This window comes from Mirounga angustirostris, unplaced genomic scaffold (genome assembly GCF_029215605.1).
Source record: "Mirounga angustirostris isolate CCGP_5_RB_7025 unplaced genomic scaffold, mMirAng1.0.hap1 SCAF_2, whole genome shotgun sequence".
NCBI classification, from domain to species: Eukaryota; Metazoa; Chordata; class Mammalia; order Carnivora; family Phocidae; genus Mirounga; species Mirounga angustirostris.
The window spans coordinates 129,150,686-129,173,158 of NW_026991710.1; the positions used below are offsets into that span (position 1 = coordinate 129,150,686).

The 22,473-nt window shown below is 42.5% G+C and overlaps 1 protein-coding gene across 1 annotated transcript in view; it reads left to right on the forward strand.

Annotated features, from left to right (window-relative positions):
- The window catches only part of MND1 (meiotic nuclear divisions 1), a 115,797-nt gene that overhangs the window by 87,836 nt on the left and 5,488 nt on the right, over nucleotides 1-22,473 (forward strand). Inside the window, exon 8 of the transcript XR_010409590.1 lies at nucleotides 7,668-8,012. The gene's annotated coding sequence lies outside the window, so the exon portion shown is untranslated. The remainder of the gene's footprint in view (nucleotides 1-7,667; nucleotides 8,013-22,473) is intronic.

Consider the following 22,473-nt stretch of genomic DNA (forward strand, 5'->3'; position numbering starts at 1 on the left):
GCTTAACCAACTGAGCCACCCAGGCGCCCCCGTGCCCTCTTTCTTAAATGCAGTTAAAACAACTGGCCTCCCAGATGTTGAGTCTGGAGAATTATGTGAAATAATGTAGACACAGAAATTAACACTGTGCTAAATAGAAGGTAGTTATGTCATTCTGAGTATGTAGGAAGTTCTTGCTAAGAGACAATAAAACACCCCTCAATGCAAATATAATGACAGAGGTCACTGTCACAGGTACACCATCTTCCAGTGCCTGGGCCCCACCAGACCTCACTCTCTCCTTGGAGTCCTTGCTGTTGCTGCTGGCAAAGCCTGTTTTCCCTCCCCCGTTTCACACCACCACAAACTCTCAACCAGCCTCTACAGTCAGGGCATTCTCCCCTCCTTCCAGGACAAGGGAAGGTGAGTTACGGGAAATCCCAAGTAGGAAAACAGGAAACATTTTCTTATAAAAAAGCATTGTTACACATAGTGGTTAGGGTCTTCAGTAAAATTACTTACGGGCAAATGGGCTTCTTTGGCCATATCTGGAAATCTAAACCACCCCATCTAAAATTGTTTCTATGGGAAACTATGTTCCACGTGCCTGACAACTGACTTAGAAATGAGCTATTGGAATGCAACTTGTTTGGGGACTGTCTGTAGGTCAACATTCATAACTCCTTGTCAATGAAAAAGGAAATGACATTTATTCTGCTGTTACTGAAACACACAGCACATGTGTTTCTATGACTGTTTCTCGAGAACACCAAGTATCTAACATTATTTTAAATAGCAGCCACATAAACCCATCAGATTGAATTGATATTCTGGGTCTTCATTATATTTAAGTTACTAACTCCAGGAACTCAAATGTGCTTGTTAGGTATCTCTTAGACATTCTTAGAATTTAATATTTTTAAGGAAGGCAGAGAGAGCCTTTCCTTTTGCAGCGCTCCCCTTGTGGTTATATAAGCTCTGTTCTGAAGCAAGGCCTCCCTCCCCTTTCTCTCCGGGGAGGCTTCTCTGCCCATGTATGGTAACTGTTCCACAGCAGTTCACGGGACTCAAGTGAGCAAGTCGAACCCTTATTAGGATCCAAGCTTAAAAGTTAAACAGCCCAGGGACTAAGATTAACAATCTCCTGTGTGTAGAACCTGGTAGATACTGTATGGAGCAACTAAACTGACTTTGGGATAAAGTTGTTCAGGGAAGAAGAGGCATGAATATAACTGATCTATATGAGGTTGCTATTCTAACAAAAACCCAATTTCCTGCCCTGTTTTAAATTCCTCCTGTCCTAAGTCCCAAGAAAGCATTTTTCTAACTCTCTTACATTTCCATTTTGTCTAATTACCCCAAGGAACATCAGGTGTGTCTTTTCTTGCCTTTTCTACTTTCTTGCATCTTCATGTATATGTACAGAAGCAACTTTCATGTACTCTTTGCTATGTCCGGGGACATCTCGAAAGTCCTCATAGAAAAACAGATGATTAACCGGGGGCGAGTCTTAAAGATAAGGTATTCTGGAGCAGGGCAGATGAATACAAGAAAGGCCAGAGATTCTGTGAGGTGATGGTTATTATTACATAATAGTATGTCTATTACAAAATACAGAAAGACAGTCATTTTAAAGGATGAGATAAATAGAAGTTCTAAGATTTTCTTCCCAGAGCCCATCAGCCCATCCTGTGCACTCTGTAGATGCAGGACCCATTTGGGAGAATCTGGCGTGGTGTGTGGAGGGACAGCAAGACTGGGAGAGGGGAGACGGGTATGTTTACTGTGATAATCCAGGTAAGAAGTGGGTGGGAGCTTGGGTGAAGGCAAGGAAGGCAAGACATGGACAGATTTTAAACATATTTTACAGGTTGAATAGAGAAGACTTGATGTTTGGTTGGATGGCACGGAGGAGGGGGTCGGGGTGAGGAAGAAGACAATGTTAAAGGCACCTCCCAGTTTCTGGTTTGAGTGACACTTAAATGAGAGCGTCAATTTACCCTTTAAATGTAGCCAAGTGAAAAACTCTGACATTTAAGTTTTGGAGGGAAAAAAAGGAAGAACTCTTATGGTCATTGTAGCTGTGTGTGTGTGTGTGTGTGTGTTGTTTATTTTTGTGACAGGGATTACCTCTAGCCCTCACGTTTTCTGTTCTCATCTTCTCTTTCTCTAAGGGTAGGAAATTCCAATAGAAAGCCAAGGCTTCTAAGACCCAACTTTTCTGTTGCTTCCTCTCTCAGGTACTAAATATCTTCTGGGTTATAAAAGTTACAGGAATACTTTTATTACTTGCAATTTTGTTTGTAATATGTATATTAAAATCATATCTAAAATACATATAAATTTTTTAAAAACATTTTATTTATTTGAGAGAGAGAGCATGGAGGGGGGGTGGCAGAGGGAGAGGGAGAAGCAGACTCCCCGCTGAGCAGGGAGCCCCACTCAGGGCTCCATCCCAGGACCCCGGGATCATTACCTGAGCTGAGGGCAAACACTTAACAGATTGAGCCACCCAGGCACCCCTAAAATACATATACATAATAAATAAATTATAACTTTTTCCCACTGATCCATTTTATGACCCTCTTCTTAGTACATTTTCTGAACCACTTGAGTCTATTTCTCAGCATACAGTACACTGAAAGTAATGCTATTCACAGGTTTCTACAAAAATAAAAAAGTTGAAAGAGTTATGGTTATTCCATACGTAGGTGGCAGGCATCTTTTGCACATCTCCGGAGCTCTGGCTGGGAATCCCCTCATTAAGAGAGCCCTTGGGCTCAGTACTTCTCTGTAGGCAAATGTCAGCTGCAGCTACTGTTAAAAAATTCCTTTCAATGGCACAGCCACTTACAGCGATTCTGAGGATCCAGAAAGATAATGGACTTAGAGTGTTACATAAACTCCAAGTTCATATAGGAATGTACGTTACTGTCTTTAAGACAAAATCATTTTTAAATGCTCCTGGGGTAGCAACTTATATAGAAATTGAATCAGTCACTCAGTGAAATGTGAGAAGCTGTCAGACCCACAGTCCTGTTCCATAATTAAAAGTCTGCTTGAATGATTTTGAGTTCGGAATGAAATTAAGTGATTTGGAGTTTGGAACATAGAGAAGCAGGATGTTTCTCCTAGATGCGTACTGAGCAAAAACGTTTTTTTTTAATGCCCTGTTAGATGCTTGTAATTACTTTTACTTCACTCTCTTAGTTAGAAAAATTAGTAAGCAAGACACAGATTTGAGCCTGTTTAGTGATGCTCAAGTCTAAGGGGAAATATTATCTATAAACTTAGAAATGTCTTGCTAATTTTCTCCCCAAGAGAGAATTTGCATAACTCTTGAACTAATTTTAGAGACATGCAGCTTTATGCTCTACAGGTACAAAGACTTGACAACTACTTTGGGGAGACGGGTTTTCTTTAATCAGTCAAATATCTAAAACTCATTTGTAACTATCACAAATCGTGTTCAAAAACTGCCGCTGAAAATGGGACCTGAAGTTAGAGTTGGGGTCTTCTTTATCTTTGCAGACTGGTGACTGGTGCTCGCCATTTCAGTGGCAGCCCTGGAAAGCAGAAATCCTGGCTTTTGTTCAAAGGCCTGAGCCCCAGAGAGGGTTGTGGATTCCTGCTTGTAGGTAGACTGTTGGTCTAAAGGCAAGGGGGAGCGGCGATGAGTGGACAGAGTCAAAATGTCTTGGCCAAAAACACGACGGGAAGATTTCCTTGCTATTAGAAAGAAATTCCTCCAGGCTGGGTGGAAGAGGAAAGAGAGGGAAAGTCGGGGGTCCTAAGAATGCAAAGGACCCTTGCACTGCTTCTTAGCTGCACCGCTAAGAAGAAGGCAAGTTCCAGAGGGATATGGCCCTGAAGTATGTAGGTGGGCAAGAATTCCTGCATCCCAAATATGGCCCTGAAGCTGCCAAGAGCCCTTGGACCTGAGTGGACCTCTTTGCAGCAGGTGACATCTATGAACAGAAGATCAGAGGCACAAGCCCTTGATACCATGTAAGACCCCAGGGCTGTGGCATAATCTTGGGAAACAGGGAGAGGGCCTCAAAAGGGGCTGAGGTTCAATCTCTCATCCAGCAGGATGGGGCCTTAAAATGGGAAACAAATTGATACAGGAAGTAAAGTACATTGAGCTGTATTTCTTACAAGAAGGAGTTCGTGGACGGAGATATAGGATCATTACAAAGGGCCAACTTCTTTTTTGTATAAAGTGCAGAAATGCACTTCAGTTTAGCATGTCCAGGCAATTGTATTGATTCCAGAATAGTAGGGACATGAATGAGTGAAGCAGTCTAAAAAGGAACGATATGGAAAGGATTCTCAGTGCCAAGTCAGATCATTTAAACAGGGTCAGCTGACACAGGACTTAGACATTTATATAGGTTTAGAATTTCTGACAGGTAGCAAAGGGCCTGATGACGCTTGAGGTTTCAGAGGTGGCTTACCCACTAAAAACTCTGACATTTCTATTTTCCCAGAAGACACCATTGAGGTGAAATGGGACGTGTGGCTCTGAGAAACAGTGGGAGGTAAAGCTTTCCCTATGAAATTTCTCTTTGACTAGCCAGAGAGCAGCAGATAATTCCACAAGCACAGGGGGGTTATCTTCCCTCCCAGTGCAGATGTCTGGCGGGAGCTAGCAGATGGAAGCACCCAGAAGGTAGACCTGACTCCCTTAGCCAATGTCTGTGCTGGAAAAAGCACCAGGAAGAGCCAGCCGGGCTTGCAAGTATGAACGGTGTTATTGAAAGCAGAGTGTCGCATTTGTGGTATAGGAATGGCCTGGCAGTACTTTGGGGGAAATGGACTCAAGATGTGAAGACGGAGAGGGTAACAGTAGCAGGGAGGTAGGGACAAGCCCAGAAGAGCTGTCAGGGGAGAAATGAAAGGGAAATGACAGGAAAGGGAGAGAGGGAGAGGAAAAAGCACCACTGCTTGGGGATTTCTGATGGGACGGGAAGTGAAAACTATAGAAATAGAAAGAGGAACCTGGGGACCAGAGAGCTCTATTTCCCAGCGCGCTCCCTGACTCCTCTCCCTGCAAAGAAGCAACCATATTAGGGGAAAGGTAGACAGGAAATGTCCCTTTGCCCCCTAGCCCCTGCTTCTGTGGCTGGATAGAATACCAGCTCAGTAATAGGGTACTGCCTAGGCTGGAATGAGGGATGTTCCCAGAGTGCAATGTGGCCTGTTTGCATTCAAAGAAGAATGAAGTTCCCATCCAACTTTAATGCTAACGCTTAAAAAAGAAGAAAAAAAGATTACAAACTGTCACTTTTTATGTGGTGTTCATGAGGGACGGACAAGGGTAGGAAAGTAGGAGGAAAGCAATATCTTCCAAGACGTTATTTTATCAGGTGTTCACTCAATGCTTGCTCCAGGCTAATTGTAAAAATAAATCGTGCACCTCTACCTGTGGCAGGCAGCTTGCAAACTGCAGGTGCGCTTCCGGACGTCACTGTCGAGTTCCCCGTTGTGATTCAAAAGATATTTACTGTGAGCTAAACCAACTTCATGAATCTCCCACCATGTTCTGGGAACTAGACGTAGATTGCACCATGTTGAGACATCTAGAAAAGAGCCAGCGTACAGAACTGTCATTAAAACAATTTAATGTTTAAGGGCACCTGGGTGGCTCGGATGGTTAAGCGTCTGCCTTCGGCTCAGGTCATGATCTCAGGGTCCTGGGATCGAGTCCCGCATCGGGTTCCCTGCTCAGTGCAGAGCCTGCTCTCTGCCCTCTGCCACCCCCTCTGCTTGTGCTCTTCTATTTCTCTGTCAAATAAATAAATAAAATCTTTAAAAAAAAACAATTTAATGTTTAAAATCGTGGTGAAAGATACATAACATCACATCACTTTATCATGTGAGCCATTTTGAAGGGTACAGCCTAGCCTGTGGCAGTGAGTATACTCGCATGGTCATGCAAGCCTCACCACCACCCATTTCCAGAACTTTTTTTTCATCTTCCCAAACCAAGACCCCGTACATTAGGTATTAAACAATAACTCCCATGCCTTCTCCGGTAGCCTGTGGGAACCACACCCTTTGGCTGTGTCCATGAATCAGCTATTCGAGGTGCCACATGAAAGTAGAATCAATAGTGTCCTTTTGTGACTGGCGTATTCAATATAGTACAATATTCATTCTTGTTGTAGCATGTGTCAGAATTTCCTTCCTTTATAAACCTGAATGGACCTACACTTTTTAAGAGGGAGGCATGATACAAAGGATCTCCTTTTCCTAAAAGAAAAAAAAAAATGTTCATATCCATATCACTTTTCAAAACCTGCCACAGCTGTGACTAAGATTTTTTTAGTATTTTTTTTAAAGATTTTATCTATTTATCAGAGAGAGGGAGGGAGAGAGGACACAAGCAGGGGGAGAGGCAGGCTCCCCGCTGAACAAGGAGCCCGACGCAGGGCTCAATCCCAGGACCCTGGGACCATGACCTGAGCCGAAGGCAGATGCTTAACCAACTGAGCCACCCAGGCATCCTGATTTTTTAAAAGTATTTATTGGTTTGCAAAAGGAGACTGGAGCTAGATTTCAAGGTAGGATTGGTTAAGTTCCTCTTAGTTTCTGGAATGGGTTCTTTTTAATCTCACAGACAAGAGACCAAATCCAGACTTTTTTTTTCCCATTAGTAGATGAAACTGAGCACTCAGCTAGTCTTCAGTCCCTCTGAATGTTGCTTCCCGCCTACCTCTCCTTGGCCTTCCATCCCCATAATGGTTTTCTGGGTAGAATATATGGGGGTAAAAATAGGAAGAGGCATGCCTCTGCCCTTTTGATTAGAATTCCTTATACAGGAATACCATACTTGGATCCAAATTTTGGACCCTTTTATGCTAAGTGTTGAGCGGGGTTCCAGTCTTTAGATAAAATGGATTAAAGAAATTAATAACTTTCTCCTTTCAGCTCTAACCTTAATTTCAAAAGTCTATGCCTTTTACTGAAATAAGATTCTCCTTTTCAGCTCTAAAATTGCCATAGGGGTGACTTTTGACCTTATTCCCCCAAAGCAAAACATCTTTTTTCTTTAATTCACTGCAGGGTGTCTGCATAATGGCTGATGGGAGGGCATGATCAGTCTCACCTTGCATTTTGAAATGACCAGCTGGCCTGAAAATGATCTCCAAAACAGCTCAGGCTCTGAAATTTCTGTTGTTAAACACAGTACCTAGGCAGCACCAGGAATGATCAACTCATTGGCCCATCTAGCCATGCCCAGAGTGGGAGCCTAAGAAAATATGAACATTTATTAAAGCCAATGCACAGATATGATTCCCATGAAAATAGTGCAAGAGAACTATCAGAAGGAAATGGTAGATGCTATAGTTTTTAGGCCTTTAAAAAGTTTTATTAAAGATTTTTAGATGTAGGGACGCCTGCGTGGCTCAGTAGTTTAAGCAGCCGACTCTTGATCTCAGCTCAGGTCTTAATCTCAGGGTCATGAGTGCAAGCCCCATGCTGGGCTCTATGCTGGGCATGGAGCCTACTCAAAAAAAAAAAAAAAGATTTTTAGATATATTTTCTTTTAAGATAATCCTTTCATGTTTCTTAGAAGTCATTATGAGTTGCTTTAATCTAAATTTATTTTCCATAAGATTGAAACTAGTGAAGACGTCTATTTTCAGGCAGAACAATCAAGTCTGTTTCTTTTACCTCTTCAGGATCGCCAAGGAAAGGAACGGGATGGCTCCCTGTAGTTTCATTCCACAAGTTAGTTGTCCACTGATGCTTCCATGAATAAAGCTGGAAGGAAGATCTCACTTTGGGAGTAGAGCAAAGAGGACCTGGAAGGAGAAAAAACGGGAATGAAGAAGCCCCAAGAATTCCTATGCCTGGACTCCGTTCTTTGGGACATTTTTGCCTGATGTAAAGAAACATTGTCCCACCCAACCAACTTTACTGATGTGCTACTCCCCAGCCTTAACTGGAATTCCATATAGAAGCAGCCAAGAAGGCACTGACCATCCATTACATCCTATGGCTCTGCATCTGGATTCAAGTCCAAGGTCTGTCTTCTTACAGCATCCGTTTCTCCTTTTTAAGAATTCTTTACTTTTGCAGGAAAACTAAAGATATTACCTGAGTCTTAGAAAAGCAGGCAAGTGAGTATATTTAGGGGCTGTGACATTCGAATTTTCCTAAAAGTGCTATTATTTAGCAATTGGAAATGTGTTAACTCCAGCTTTCTTCCACGGATTTTGTGGGGGTGGTTTTGACCATTTTTAGATGTACAGTTCGGTGGCATTAAGGACACTTTATGGTTATTTTAAAAGTTTTCCACTGCTCTCCAAGCAGAGGCTCCTACTTTTTGTATAAGCCGCATCTTACGGATAGGATAGTACTTAGAAACCCTTCATTTCTCAACTTCACTTTAACAAAATTATGAGTAGTTTATCATGCCTTTTAAAAATAGAGATTCTAAAATGGAGTGGCTCAAAGAGTATGTCTTTTTCTTACTGGTCTATTGCTCTTCTGACCTTTTATCCAACTAAAGATAGCACTCGGGTTGATCTTAAACTTGTTCTCCCTCAAGCTAAGTAATTTCAATTTGTCTATTAATAGGTATCATTGCCCACACTTTAGTCATGGTGGTTCTCATAGTGTTTCTTCTCTGAACCCTATCCAAGGTTATTTATATCACTTAAGTTTTGAAATCTAGAAGTAATATCTATAAACTCAACTTAAAATAAAACCAAACAAAACTCACTGAGGGTTTACCAGAATAGGTTTCTGGATTGGGGTCACTAGTGCGAGAAGGAGTTACTGTTCTAAAAGGGCTGTTGAGTTTCACCCTTTCTCTTCCTGTTATTGCTCATTCTCAGCCCCTCTGTCCCTCTGCCACCTCAGATCCAGTCTTACCTGAAAACTCCATCCTGACTGAAAAAAACCCTTCTTTCCTTAATTCCTCACGGTTGAAAGAGTATGGCAGTAAGGGTACAAAAAATGGGAGTGTTAAACTACATTTTCCAGAGTGACAGGATTGAAACTATCCTGAGCTGTTTTCACGTCTCATGTCAGGTGATCGATTTGCTTTTTTGTTCAGAAAATGTTGGCCTTGTTGAACACTGCATCTGAAACTAATGATGTACTATATGTTGGTTAATTGAATTCAAATTAAAAAAAAAAAAACAACACGAAAGTATTGGCCAGACTATGACTGACATCTTAATGGAGGAAAAGTCACCCAAGCAAGAGCAAGGTTGGTGTTAAGATCATCTTGGTGTTTACTGGTGCTTATGCCCCTTCCCAGCATAGTGCCATGAATGTGGGTCTTTAGGGGAGAGTTGTTGGCTGAATAAATGAATGAAGGCTAGGTAGGTTTGAGAGAAGGTGACATTCTAGCCCCTAGTAAGCCAAGTAACCCAGAAGTGGAAGCAGGGGCAGGTAGGGTAAGTCAGAGGGAAAGTAACGTTTGATCTAAGGTGAGGATGTGGGCCAAGTGAAGAAAATGAAAGCCTGAGTGAGTTTGAATCTGACCATGTCATCCAGGCTGTGACAACCCCAAGTGTTTTACAAATGGCTTGGAAAGAAGGTATGTCATCATAATCCTGGAGAGAAATCAATGAAGTAATTAATTAATTAAAAGGAAGGTGAGAGAAAGCAAGCAAGCTAGCTCTTTTCCCTGTTCTCACCTGCATTTTTGCATGCTTGTCACCCCTCATGGGCATGATCCTGATTGTTCAGTGTCTTCCTAATACACTATACATGGGTATAGCCATACCCAGAAGAAGGCCGTGTCCTTAAAAGTACACTTTGTCCTAAAATTACTCCTTTTTAAAATGCACTTTATGTAAAGTTTCCAGTTTCTCAGAGTTGGCAGACCTTCAGATTATCCTGTCATATGCATATTGAAGCCATGGTCACCAAGTACTTAGGAGGCAATACATGCTTCAAGTTACTTGGTTAACATGCTGTACTCCAAGTCCAAGTGGCCGATAGGCTTCCTCCCCCAAGGGAACATTTGCGTTTCAAAAGAGGGTCTCATTAACTAAGTGAAACTAACTGATGGAATGATTTCGTACCTTTCTGTGCCAATTCTGGGCAACCTCCTTCTCTCCCCATCATCAGGCTGGAAATAGAGGAACTGGCAACTTGGTCTCCTAGTTATGTTCCTGTTGTCAGCCACGGGAAGCCGAGGCATCTTCTGTGGGGGGAAAAGTCATAATAAAACCATGTTTAGAAAGTTGACTAGAGAAGTGATGTTTATTGTAGATTTGTATGAGGGCTCCAGGAGGTGATCTCTGCTGTGGCTGTTCCTGGTGCTCATAGCCATTTACACCAAGTTAAGTGGAGAAACAAAGGTAGACTCTAAGCTCAGTACTCCTGAGGAGGGCCACCTGGTTTGGAAACATGTACCGAGTACATAAGATGCATCAGGTACTAGGGACATAAAGACCGGTAAGATTGAGAAAAGGGTGCTCAAGTCTACTTGAGGGAAACATCGACCAGGGGGTGACCAACTCTACCTGGGGGAATATAGATGAGAAGTTCAGTGACTCTACCTGAGGGAGCTGGAAGAAGGCTTCATCAAGGAAGAGAAACAGCCTCACAGCATTTATCATCCTGTGTGATTATAAAATCTACCATTTATCCATCTGGCTTCACCACTCTGCTACTCCTTGAGGGCAGGGCTGGCCTGTTACAAATATAAGGGTAATTTCACGCACTACTTGGCATAGCAGGATCATTGCTATAATTACTTTTGAAAGAATAAATTGATCAATGTAGAAGAAATGGAGAAATGCAAAAGATAGAAAAGGGTTGGGTATTACATGTGGAGAGAGAAGAGCAGAGCAAAAACGTGGGATTGGGAAATTCAGTGGGATTTTCAGGAAACACCAACCGTTCATTTCTGGAGCTTGGGGTGATTTGGGGAGAGGAATTGAAGAAGGAATGCCAGAAGTGCAGCCAAGAATCAGAGTGTGGAGGGCCTTGTAGGATTTGGACTTTATTCTGTAGGCAATAGGAACCCACTCAACATTTTCCAGCAGGGAAATAATTAGATCAAATCTGTTGTTTTAGAGGAATCACCGGCAAGCAACATCAGGATGAACTGGTGGAAAGGGAAGTTAGATGTAGCAACCATCAGCCCTCCTGTCAGTGGGGAGGGTAGCGACAGCCATTGAAGAGAACATTCCAAGTAGCACTGTTAACTGTGGAGAGAGATGAAAGAGGTGAATTCCAACATCAAACTTCTAGTTTGGTGTGAGCATTGTGCAAGAAACCAAGACAGGTAATATCAGACAAGAAGCAGGTAGGAGGAAAGAGAGATTACTAACCCCACTTGGAATATTTGGAGTCTAAGGAGCCAACACATTTCCAGGGAGAGTTACTGTGTATGCAGTCAGTAATATGAAACCTGGAAGAGAAGCGGGGGCTAGAGATGGAGTTTGGGGTGTGGTCACTGGAGCCATTTGATGGGATGAGAAACCCAGAGCGATGCACGGAGAGAGAAGAGAAACAATGAAGCCCAGGGGGAATTGAGATATTCTTCCCCCCTTTTTAAAGTTCAGTGCCTTTCTCCCTGTTATAAACATATCCGAAAACCAACAACAGGCCCAAGTCAATGGAAATGACACTGGATTTTTTTTTTTTTTTTTTTTAGAAGCTCTCTAATTTCTGGCACTGGAAGAGGTGAGCTGGCCTTTTTAGAGGCAGGACTACTTCCCTGGGAGTTGACTGCTGTGTAGTTTTAGGTAATGCAAGCACTTTCGTGGAGTCAGCTCATTCAGGAGTTGACCGACAGCCCTTGAGATGTCTGCACACGAAAGCCGGGTGTAGGAGCCAGCCCAGCACGGAGGGGAAAGCTTGAGTCAGAGTGGCTGAACAATGGAGCCTTCAAAATGCCTCTTATTGTTAACTGGCTTGAGATGTCTGCAGGTTCTGTGATGGTGGGCTGTCTAAGCAACTTCTGGTAGTGACCAAAGGAGGCGACCACAGGCAACACAGGCCTGGAACATGACAGTGATAAAATCTGTGGTAATTCAGGCCACGTAGCTATTTTTGCCCGAGTTCTTGGTGAAGGAGATGAGTAAGAGAATTAGAAGTTGGAGATTATATAGAGAACAGATGGGGGGTGCCAGAGGCAGGGGGTGGGGAGTGGGTGAGATGGGTGAAGGGGCTGGAAAGGTACAAACTTGCAGTTATAAGAGGACTTAGTCGTGGAGATATAACGTACCACGTGGTGAGTATAGTTAACATGCTGCATTATATATTTGAAAGTTGCTGAGAAAGTAGATCTTTTTTTTTTTTAAGATTTATTTATTTATTTGAGAGAGCGAGAATGAGAGAGAGAGAGAGTACATGAGGGGGGGAGGGTTAGAGGGAGAAGCAGGCTCCCCGCTGAGCAGGGAGCCCGATGCGGGGCTCAATCCAGGGACTCCAAGATCATGACCCGAGCCGAAGGCAGTCGCTCAACCAACTGAGCCACCCAGGTGCCCGAGAAAGTAGATCTTAAGAGTTCTCATCATGAGAAAAAAAAATCTATGACTAAGTGTGATGATGCATATTAACTACACTTACTGTGGTGATCATTTCACAATATCTACCCAAGTCATTATGTCATCCACCTGAAACTAAAATGTCATATGTCGATGATATCTCAATAAAACTGGAAGTAAAGGGGCACCTGGCTGGCTCAGTGGGTAGAGCATGTGGCTCTTGATCTCAGGGTCATGGGTTCGACCCCCCCGTTGGCTGTAGTGATCACTTAAGGAAATTTTTTAAAAACTGGAAAAAAAGAAGCTGAAGAATGTAAGAACTTAAGGAAAAGTAGTTACTGGGGGATTAAACTCAACAGTGATCCCGTGAATAATATCATTTGATTAAAATAAGTCATGATGGGGCACCTGGGTGGCTCAGTGGGTTAAGCGTCTGCCTTCGGCTCAGGTCATGATCCCGGGGTCCTGGGATCGAGCCCCGCATCGGGGTCCCTGCTCAGCGGGGAGCCTACTTCTTCCTCCCACTCTGCCTGCCGTCCCCACTGCTTGTGCTCTCTCTCTCAACTAACTAACTAACTAAATAAAAAAAGTCATTACAGATAGCACATTAAAGACGATATAGCAGAAGTACTTGGCTAGGAATATGGTCAGGTTAGGTTTTCTGGAGAATGTGGAACTGGAACTGGCCCGTTAGTGACAGGCAGGATTCAAATGGGCAGAAGCGGGGCCGGGGTGGTGGTGGGTTATCACAGGCAGGAAGAATGTGGGAACACAAAAGAACAAGCTTGTGTGTACACTGGAATGGTAATTGGGAGACACCGTGGCTCTTTTGACTTTTTCTTTTTCGTTTTTTTGGCTAGGTATATAGTAAGGAGTAGCAGCAAGAACAGGGAGCCAGAAGACCAAAGGATGGAGATTTTCAGTGATTTCAAGTGAACTAGAAGGGATATATGTAGAAAGTACTGCAAGAAAAGACAGCAGGGTGGTCTGCCTCTCTATGAGGGATAAATAGCAGGTTTTCAGGAGACTATCCTAGCAAGGGCCTTCCAGGTGTTTCCTAGTAATTACCTAAAAAGGTTTACTGACTGCCATGATTGTATTCTACTACTAAGCAATAATATTAACAATATCTGTTAGTATTTCAGTGCCTCTGTTTGCCTGTCACCATTCGAAACTAATAAATGAATTATCTCATTTAATCTTCCCTACAACACAATGATAATAAGCATTATTATTATCCCCGTTTTATGGATGAAGACACTGAGGCACAAAGAGGTTAAAATCTTACCCGAAGTCATGCAGAGTGGAAGAACCAGGATGAAACCCAGACTTCAGAGTCCTACTGCCTCTGAGAGTACCTGAGGGGTGTTCAATAATGTCTTTAGACTCTGAATAAATCCCCTTAGTGTGAAGCTGGTATGACAGCTGTGAAAAGGTCAGCAGGACAGCTATGCCTGTCGTCACTTTCCCCTTCTCTGGGTCTGCGTTTTCTGAGAAATGTAACCTCTGGGAGTGGGACTAACATTTCCTCCATTGGAAATAAATGAGAGAAAAAGACCCTCCTCTTTTCGTTACCCTTGTCCCCTCTCAACATTATGATAATATAGTTTTTACTGCCTGGAGATATGAATCTACAGAATTCACTAAGAACTCCAGTGCTTTCCCTTGAATCCCAAGCAATTCTGCTCCTTGTGTCTTTCTCACCACCTTGCATGTGGGGCACACATTACATGTGGTGTTAGAGTTGTTCATTTTTTTCCGGTATCTGTCACCCGTACGTCCCGGGCAGCCTTCCTGATGACTGGTTTACTTTGCATATTTGTTTATTCAGTTTTTCCTGTTTGGAGTGAGGTATTTCTGGGAAAAAGCTATTGGATGACCTATTTTTCTGTTCATTTCAGAATTGCTGAGTGTCTACAAATGTACCACATGATATATGATGAGCTCTGTCCTCCTTACTGTCTTCTTACCCCAAGGGAGTCCTGAAAACCCTTTCTAGACAGTAATCCAGCAATACACACTGCCTTTACCCAAACAATCTCACTTTCATGGGAAACCATAGTCTTGTGGAGATGAGGATTTCACACCATGTATCTCCTTTATACTGGCCTGAAGGTCAATATCCACCTTACCTTGACGTCGAGGGGTGATGAGGCTGACTCAAATGTGCCAATATATTTACGTGTGGTTGATGGCCTCTCTTCCTTTTCTTTTAATTGAGGTATAATTGACATTTAACATTATCTTACTTTCAGGTGTACAACATAATGATTCAATACTTGCATACATTATGGAATGATCACCATGGTAAGCCTAATTACCACCATTACCATACACAGTTACAAATTTTTTTTTCCTTGTGATGAAGATTTTTAAGATTTATTCTCTTAGCAACTTTCAAAGATGCAATACAGTATTATTAACCATAGTCTTCTTGCTGTATACTACATCCCCGTGGCTTACTAATTTTATAACTGGAAGTTTATATTTCTTGACCCCCTTCACCCATTTTGTGCTCTCCCCCAGCCCCTGGCAACCAATAGTCTGTTCAATCTATGAGCTGGGTTTTGTTTTCTTTTGTTTTTTAGAATCCAGGTATAAGGGAGATCATACATCTTTCCTTGTCTGACTTATTTCACTTAGCATAATGCCCTTGAGGTCCATCCATGTTGTCACAAATGGCAAGATTTCATTCTTTTTTATGGCTGAATATAACTCCTGTGTGTGTGTGTGTGTGTGCATATCACATCTTCTTTATCCATTCATCCATCAGTGAACGCTTAGGGGGCACCTGGGTGGCTCGGTCAGTTAAGCATCTGCCTTAAGCTCGGGTCATGATCTCAGGGTCCTGGGATCCAGCCCCACATCTGGCTCCCTGCTCAGCAGGAAGCCTGCTTCTCCCTCTCCCTCTGCCCCTCCCCCCTGCTCTCTCTCTCAAAAATAAATAAATAAAATCTTTAAAAAAATAAAATAAAATCTCTTTAAAAAGATGAACACTTAGGTTGTTTCTGTATCTTGGCTATTGTAAATAGTGCTGCTATGAACATGGGGGTGCAGATATCTTTTTGAATTAGTGTTTTCATTTTCTTTTCTTTTTTTTTAATGTTTTATTTATTTATTCATGAGAGTCAGAGAGAGAGAGAGAGAGGCAGAGGGAGAAGCAGGCTCCCCACCCAGCAGGGAGTCTGATGTGGGACTCGATCCCAGGACCCTGGGATCATGACCTGAGCCGAAGGCAGACACTCAACCATCTGAGTCACCCAGGCGCCCCGGTGTTTTCATTTTCTTGAGATAAATACCCAGAAGTGGAATTACTGGATCAATTGGTAATTCTACTTTTAATTTTTTGAGGAACCTCCATACTGTTTTCCATAGTGGCTGCACCAGTTTGCATTCCCACCAACAGTGCACAAGGGTTCCTTTCTCTCTGTGTTCTTGCTGACACTTGTTTTATTTCTTGTCTTTTTGATAATAGCCATGCTGACAGGTGTGAGGTGTTATCTCATTGTGGTTTTTGATTTGCATTGCCCTGATGTGAGTACTCTTGCTCCTAGCTGAGATAATAGGTCCTGGGTCTGATCTTTCACAAAGTGAGGACGGGTTCTAAATCTTGCCCAGTGTCATACCCAGATAACTGTGGTGTATTCCTGCACTTTAGAAGAGGATGCTGTTAATAGTGGAAGGTAAACAGACTATTACCTGACCAGGTAGAGCGGCGGTATTGGATACCGGTAGGAGTGGGGGCTCTTTCTGGGTTCAAATTTCAGCCCTCCACTCACTAACCGTCTGATTTAACTAACTAAATCTCAGTTTCTCTATCTGCAAATGGTAGCTAGTACTAGTAGTATTTACCTTGTAGCACCATTGCTATGTTTAAATAAAATCAAATGCTTAGCACAGTGCCTGGCAAATAATAAGAGCTCAGTAAATATTTTTTTTTTAAAAAAGGAAAAATATAGATTTGTGGGTAAGCTGGCTATTTCATTTTATTGCCATCTTGGTGATGACAACTCTACTTTTCTGGTTGCTCAGGCCAAAAAGTTTGGAGTCATTCTTGGCTCCTTTTTTCCTCTTTATATTCCATATCCAATCTCTGTTGGGAAATCTTATTAACTCTACTTTTAAAACCTATCTGGAATCTGACTACTCCTCAGCCCACACTTGCCAATGCCCAGTCCAAGTTACCATCATTTATAGACCAGATTATTACCACATTAGCCTCCAAAGTGGTTTGTTTCATCCTTACCCTCAGACAGTCTATTCTCAACACAGCCACAAAGGAATCCCCCCGAAATGTATGTCAGATCAGGTCAGTGTGCTTAAAACCCTTCACGACTCTCCGTCTTTCTGGAAGGACAAGTATACTTCGCAGCATTGACGGTGGCCTGTGAGGCCCTGGCTAATCTGCCCGACACACCCACTCTGCTCTTCGCTCTTGGATCTCTTGCATACTCTCCCTCTCCAGCCACGCTGGTCTCTTGCACGCATACTCCTGCCACAGGGTCTCGGCTGTTCTCTGCCTGGAATGCTGTGCTCCTTGATGGCTGCAAGGTTGACTCCTGCTCAAATCGTTGTCTATTTAATGAAGCCCACCTTGAGCTCCCTACTTAAAATCATGTCTCGCATTCCCACCATCCCAGCCCCTCCTCGAGTCAAGCAGGAGAAATTTCCTGAGCCCTGCTACCACTGGTTCTTAACTACTCTCATCTTACAGTCAATTAGAGGAGACCTCCTTCCTTCCAGAGAGTTCCAACATTCTGGCTTTGGACTCAGGTCAATGAATCCAAGTGCTTATAGTCAGTGGCTTTTACAGCAAAATGCTGACCATGATATCTGTTGTACTGGAATAAGTAGAAATAAACATAGGAGAACATTTTTCAAGAGGGACTTTTTTTTTTTAAAGATTTTATTTATTTATTTGAGAGAGAGAGAATGAGAGACAGAGAGCATGAGAGGGAGGAGGGTCAGAGGGAGAAGCAGACTCCCTGCCGAGCAGGGAGCCCGATGCGGGACTCGATCCCGGGACTCCAGGATCATGACCTGAGCCGAAGGCAGTCGCTTAACCAACTGAGCCACCCAGGCACCCTCAAGAGGGACTTTTAATATGTAGACATCCGTCCTGATATTTTGAGGAGGATCCACTTTTATTGTTATAGAATTCAAATCTAGTTTTATTCCCATTGTTCATAGTTTGGCTTTTCAGGAAATGAAAACACTTATTATACTTAAATAGATTTGAATCATTCTTTCTTATTATAATCTTACGCATTGTCTCTCCCAAGGAGACATAATTTCATCTTTTAAAAAGTATAAAAGGTTAAATTTCCTTTATTTTGATAATGTACACTCCTACTTCAAACATTATTGTTTTCATTCCCTCAAGGTTTTAAAGTAGCAAGATCAAACATATAAACTTGGAAATGTGCAGGAAAATCTTTTATCTCAGAGAAGGAAGGACCAATAAGAGAATGACTCTCTGGATTTGAGACGTAGGGACACCTTCAGCAGGTACCACCAGCCCAGTGCCTCTACTGTGTTGTTGAAGACCCACAGACCCGGGGAGGGGAAGGGGCTTGCCTGAGCTCACTCTGCTGGTTGACCATAAACCGATCCTGGAGGCCAGGCCTCTTGAAGCCTAGCGGAGTTAAGTCTTCATTATCCCATACTAACTCGAAAATGATTTGGACTAATTATGCAGCCCGCCAGATTTTTTTTTTTTTTTTTTTTGTTAGCACTCGCTCATCCATGTGGGGCACACCAGGCCAGGCCGCCATCACGCCAGCACCCTTCCGTACGTGATGAGATCGGATTCGAACATAGGCAGAATCCTCTTCTATAAAGTTTGAGTACTTGCTCTGGCAATTTCACCCTCCGGCATGAACGCACTTGTCACAAAGTATTAATTGGCTGTTCCTACGTGTGCATCTGTGGTTATTTCTTAGGATCTAATGAGGAAGGGCTGGGTCGAAGCAGAGTGGGATGGGCTAATGTTCATGAGTGAAGAGACAATAGAGACCTGGTCAGGTGAAATTATTGGAATGGCAGTTATCACCATGGTAACCAAGTTGGGGCTCTTCAGACACTTTGGGGCTAAGGACTTCTGAGGAGATCAACCAACTTTCCTGCTTCTCCCCAGGATGTTCCCAAAGCCAGATTGCTGGTGACACTTACTCTCTCTTCTCCCGGCTGCTACTCTGCAGTCCTCAACAGTCGCAAAAATAAAGACAAGTTTTTAGCCATGTTTGTTCATGACACTTATTGTGAATTGTTCTCTGCGCTTATTTCGAATAAGGAATAAATCAGTAGGAACTCAGGTCGCCAATACGGGATAGCACAGAACTGAAGCTATATTTATTCCTGACATGGCCCCGTGCACTGGGAGCCCATTTCTGGAGTAATTGCAGAGATTTGCAATTGTTTATATAGCATTTGAAATCCTAGCCTTCTACTCCCATGAGACCATCATAGTCAGACTGTTTATGTCTCTCATCAGTTGAACGAGGTCACTTTATTATCTTAAATGTGAGCTCCCCTCCATCTTGCCCTATTTCCCGTTAACCAACCTTTACCAAGAGATTAGAAGTGACATCGAGGAGACTGGGGATCCTCAAGATAAAGTCTGTTGTCACTAAGGTACAGAGATTTTGTAGGCTGTTCTCCGTTTTCAGAAAAACACCCAAACATATTCTAAGAATCAAAAATGTTTAGCAAACTTTGTTTACACCGAATTAAAGGAGAAAGCATGGCGTATTCCTATTTCACGATTCCCTGTCCCAGGGGCTTAGATATTTGGAATGCAGACTGTGCCCTGTTGGCAGGGATTTGGAATCAATTTACAGTGTGTGAGATGATAACACATGTTCTGGATCAGTGGCAGGGGAATGTTTGGAGCTGTAATTCTGTCTCCCTATTAGCAGGAAGCCTTGCTAAACTCACAGCTGGAGAAATGCCTAAAAAGAATTAGGCTCTTTGTGTGCATGTGTGTGTGTATGTGTGTGTTTATAAAGGCAACACAAAACCCAGCCCCAGGGATAAATGCTAAATTAAGGCCATCAAAAATGAAATGGTACTTTCATCACACGGATAAACTGCTATCTAGTCCAGATGACTACCTTTCTCAGCCAGAAGTGTATAAAGTGTATACCTTTATACATCTGGGCTTAATGATACAGGAGATGTTTAACAACAGTGGAGAAAGAAAACCACCCTGGACCCAGTAGTCACAAGAAGAAAATCAAATGGAAAGTGTTCATTTTAATAAGGCATGAAGGGAGATATACAGTATTCAACGGGCAGGAGTTGAAACCTGATCTCCCTGAGGCTTGAGGTAGAAGCTGACTCTTGGCCCGGGTGAACCAAACATTATGAAGACATGTAAGTGCGTGTAAGTGCAAGCATTCAGCTAGCAGAATTCAGCAGGCTTCATGAAGCCAAATGCTAAGATTAGGCAAGAAACATCAAATGGTGTTCTTTGAAAAGATGTAGGTAATTTGCTCATAGAGATCAGCAGAAAGAACAATTTATGTAATGTAACCCTACTTTCGTAGTTTTCTTAAAGTCGATAGTGTTCTGTACCTTTTTATTGCCCCACTACGTTTACCCTACTTACATAGGCACATCGCTTCTCTTGCAATTATCCTGAATGAATGAATGAATGAATGAATGAATGAATGAATGAATGAGTGGTCATTTGATTTAAAATATTAAGGCCACAAAAATCTGTGAGCCAGTCATGGCCGATTTGGTGTTTTTAGACTATTTCACTAATTCACAACAGGATCCATTTAATTAGGGCTGGCTTATACATTACTAAAAATCTGAAAAAAGCCAACATAGTTAAATGGCCAAGATAAAAATCATAGCTTCAAATAGAAAAAAAGATTATGATTTTACCAACTCTTCTTCAAAATTAGAACTCTAAGAATTTATAAAATCATCTATTGATTTAGAGTTATAGTTAAAGAACACACTGGCTCATTTTGCAATACTTTTTGTTTTTCTGTTTTGCTTTGTTTGTTTTTTAGAGTGAAGCCCTGGTCTCCAAGGCTTTATAGTATTTATAAAGCATTTCTCAGTAGTATTTCAAAGCACTTCTATACACATTATTTCACCGAATCCTCTCGACCAGTTACCTTTTTGTTCTAAGATAACATCTGGGCTTCTTCAGAGGTGATCTGAAGTATTTGGTCTTAATACTTGAGCAACATTTTCCTGGAGTCTTGTCTTCATTACATCAACTTCCTCTGACAACCTGAAAGACTGTCTTAGCCATTTCCTGCCCAGAACCCTGTTCCTTTTGAGCCACTGGACTGTGTACCAGCTTCCTGCTTTAGGGATGTCTTTAGTTACCTGCTCACTCAAAGAGAGAGGAAAATCCAGTCGCTGATTCCCCTTCCCTTTTCCCCAGCACCAACTGCCCCAAAGATCTGCGCTATGCTCTTCCAGTAAGTGTCCTGTTAAACCATGTACAAGTTTTCTACTCAAAATTGAAAATTTAAAATCATTCAGTAGAAAAAGGCATAAACTAATTGTTTATGACCATGGCTTCCCATGGGCTCTTGGTCTGTGTTTAAACTGACACAGCCCATCCTTGATCCTGGCACTTCTATCCCTTCCAAGTGGAGCTGGGTCTACCTGACACTTTCATGAGCCCCGCATTCTGCCCAAGTGCAACACGATCCTCTACCCCATCCCAATCTCATTGCCTAGAAATCCCTTCTTTTCCAACCTTATGTTTGTGTGCTTTTTTCTCTTTACAGTATTTAAAAAGCCTATCTATAGATATAACTATCATAGTTATTATCTTTGCCATTTCCATGTTTGTGGATTTGGACTGTATCCAGTTTGGAGCTGTTAAATAACATTGCCGTAAATATCTCGCAAAATATATTTTATTTAAAATTATTTTCTCAAAATAAATTTCAAGAACATTAGTGTGTCAAAGGTTATGGTCATTTGTATGGCCATAGTCTGTATTCAGCTTGTCTTTAGGAAAAAGTACCAACTCATCCGATCCCTAGCACTGTAATGGTTGGCCTTTGAATCTTTCCCAAACTGGGTTTTATAAGGATTTGGGTTTTTTTGTTGTTATTGTTGTTAATTTAATCATTATAAAATGGTACTGCAGAGTTATCTTAATTTGCACTTCTAAGTGAGGCTGATCTACCAATATAAAATTTCAGGACTGAGATAACTTTTAATATACAGCAAAAACAATTTCCAAGGGGAGTGGAATTGGTCAGTCCTTCAAATCTATTGGGTGTTTGAGGTGTTTGGGTGGCTTAGTCGGTTAAGCATCTGCCTTCAGCTCAGGTCATGATCCCGGGGTCCTGGGATGGAACCTCGTGTCAGGCTCCTTGTTCAGCAGGGAGTCTGCTTCTCCCTCTCCCTTTGCCTCTCCCCCCACTCATGCTCCCTCTCTCTCTCTCTCACTCAAATAATAAAATCCTTAAAAAAAAATCTAGGGGCGCCTGGGTGGCTCAGTCGTTAAGTGTCTGCCTTCGGCTCAGGTCGTGGTCCCAGGGTCTTGGGATCTAGCCCTGCATCGGGCTCCCTGCTCGGCGGGAGGCCTGCTTCTCCCTCTCCCGTTCCCCCTGCTTGTGTTCCCTCTCTCACTGTGTCTCTCTCTGTCAAATACATAAATAAAATCTTAAAAAAAAAAAAATCTATTGGGTATTTGCCTGCATGTTGGCAGGGGCGAAACTCTTGATTGCTCTTTAGCCAAATAGTTATAGTCTAGATACTTCTTTCCTCACACACAGATGATTGCCAAAGTCTCTTAACCAATTCAGTAACCTCCAGCTCTCCAAGTTATTTACCCACAACTTCCAGTTTTATGTGCTGCTTACAGAGGACATAGGGGAGGGGGACGAGGGCACATAGCCAGCTAGGACTGGAACTTCCGTCTCCCGAGTCCCGGACACTGCCCTTTCTCCTACATCTTGCACCTCTCGCTCCTTTCTGGGCCTCCAGATATCTCCAAGAGCTGCTGGCTGAAGTCGCAGGCTCTCTGTACAGCTTTCTGGCG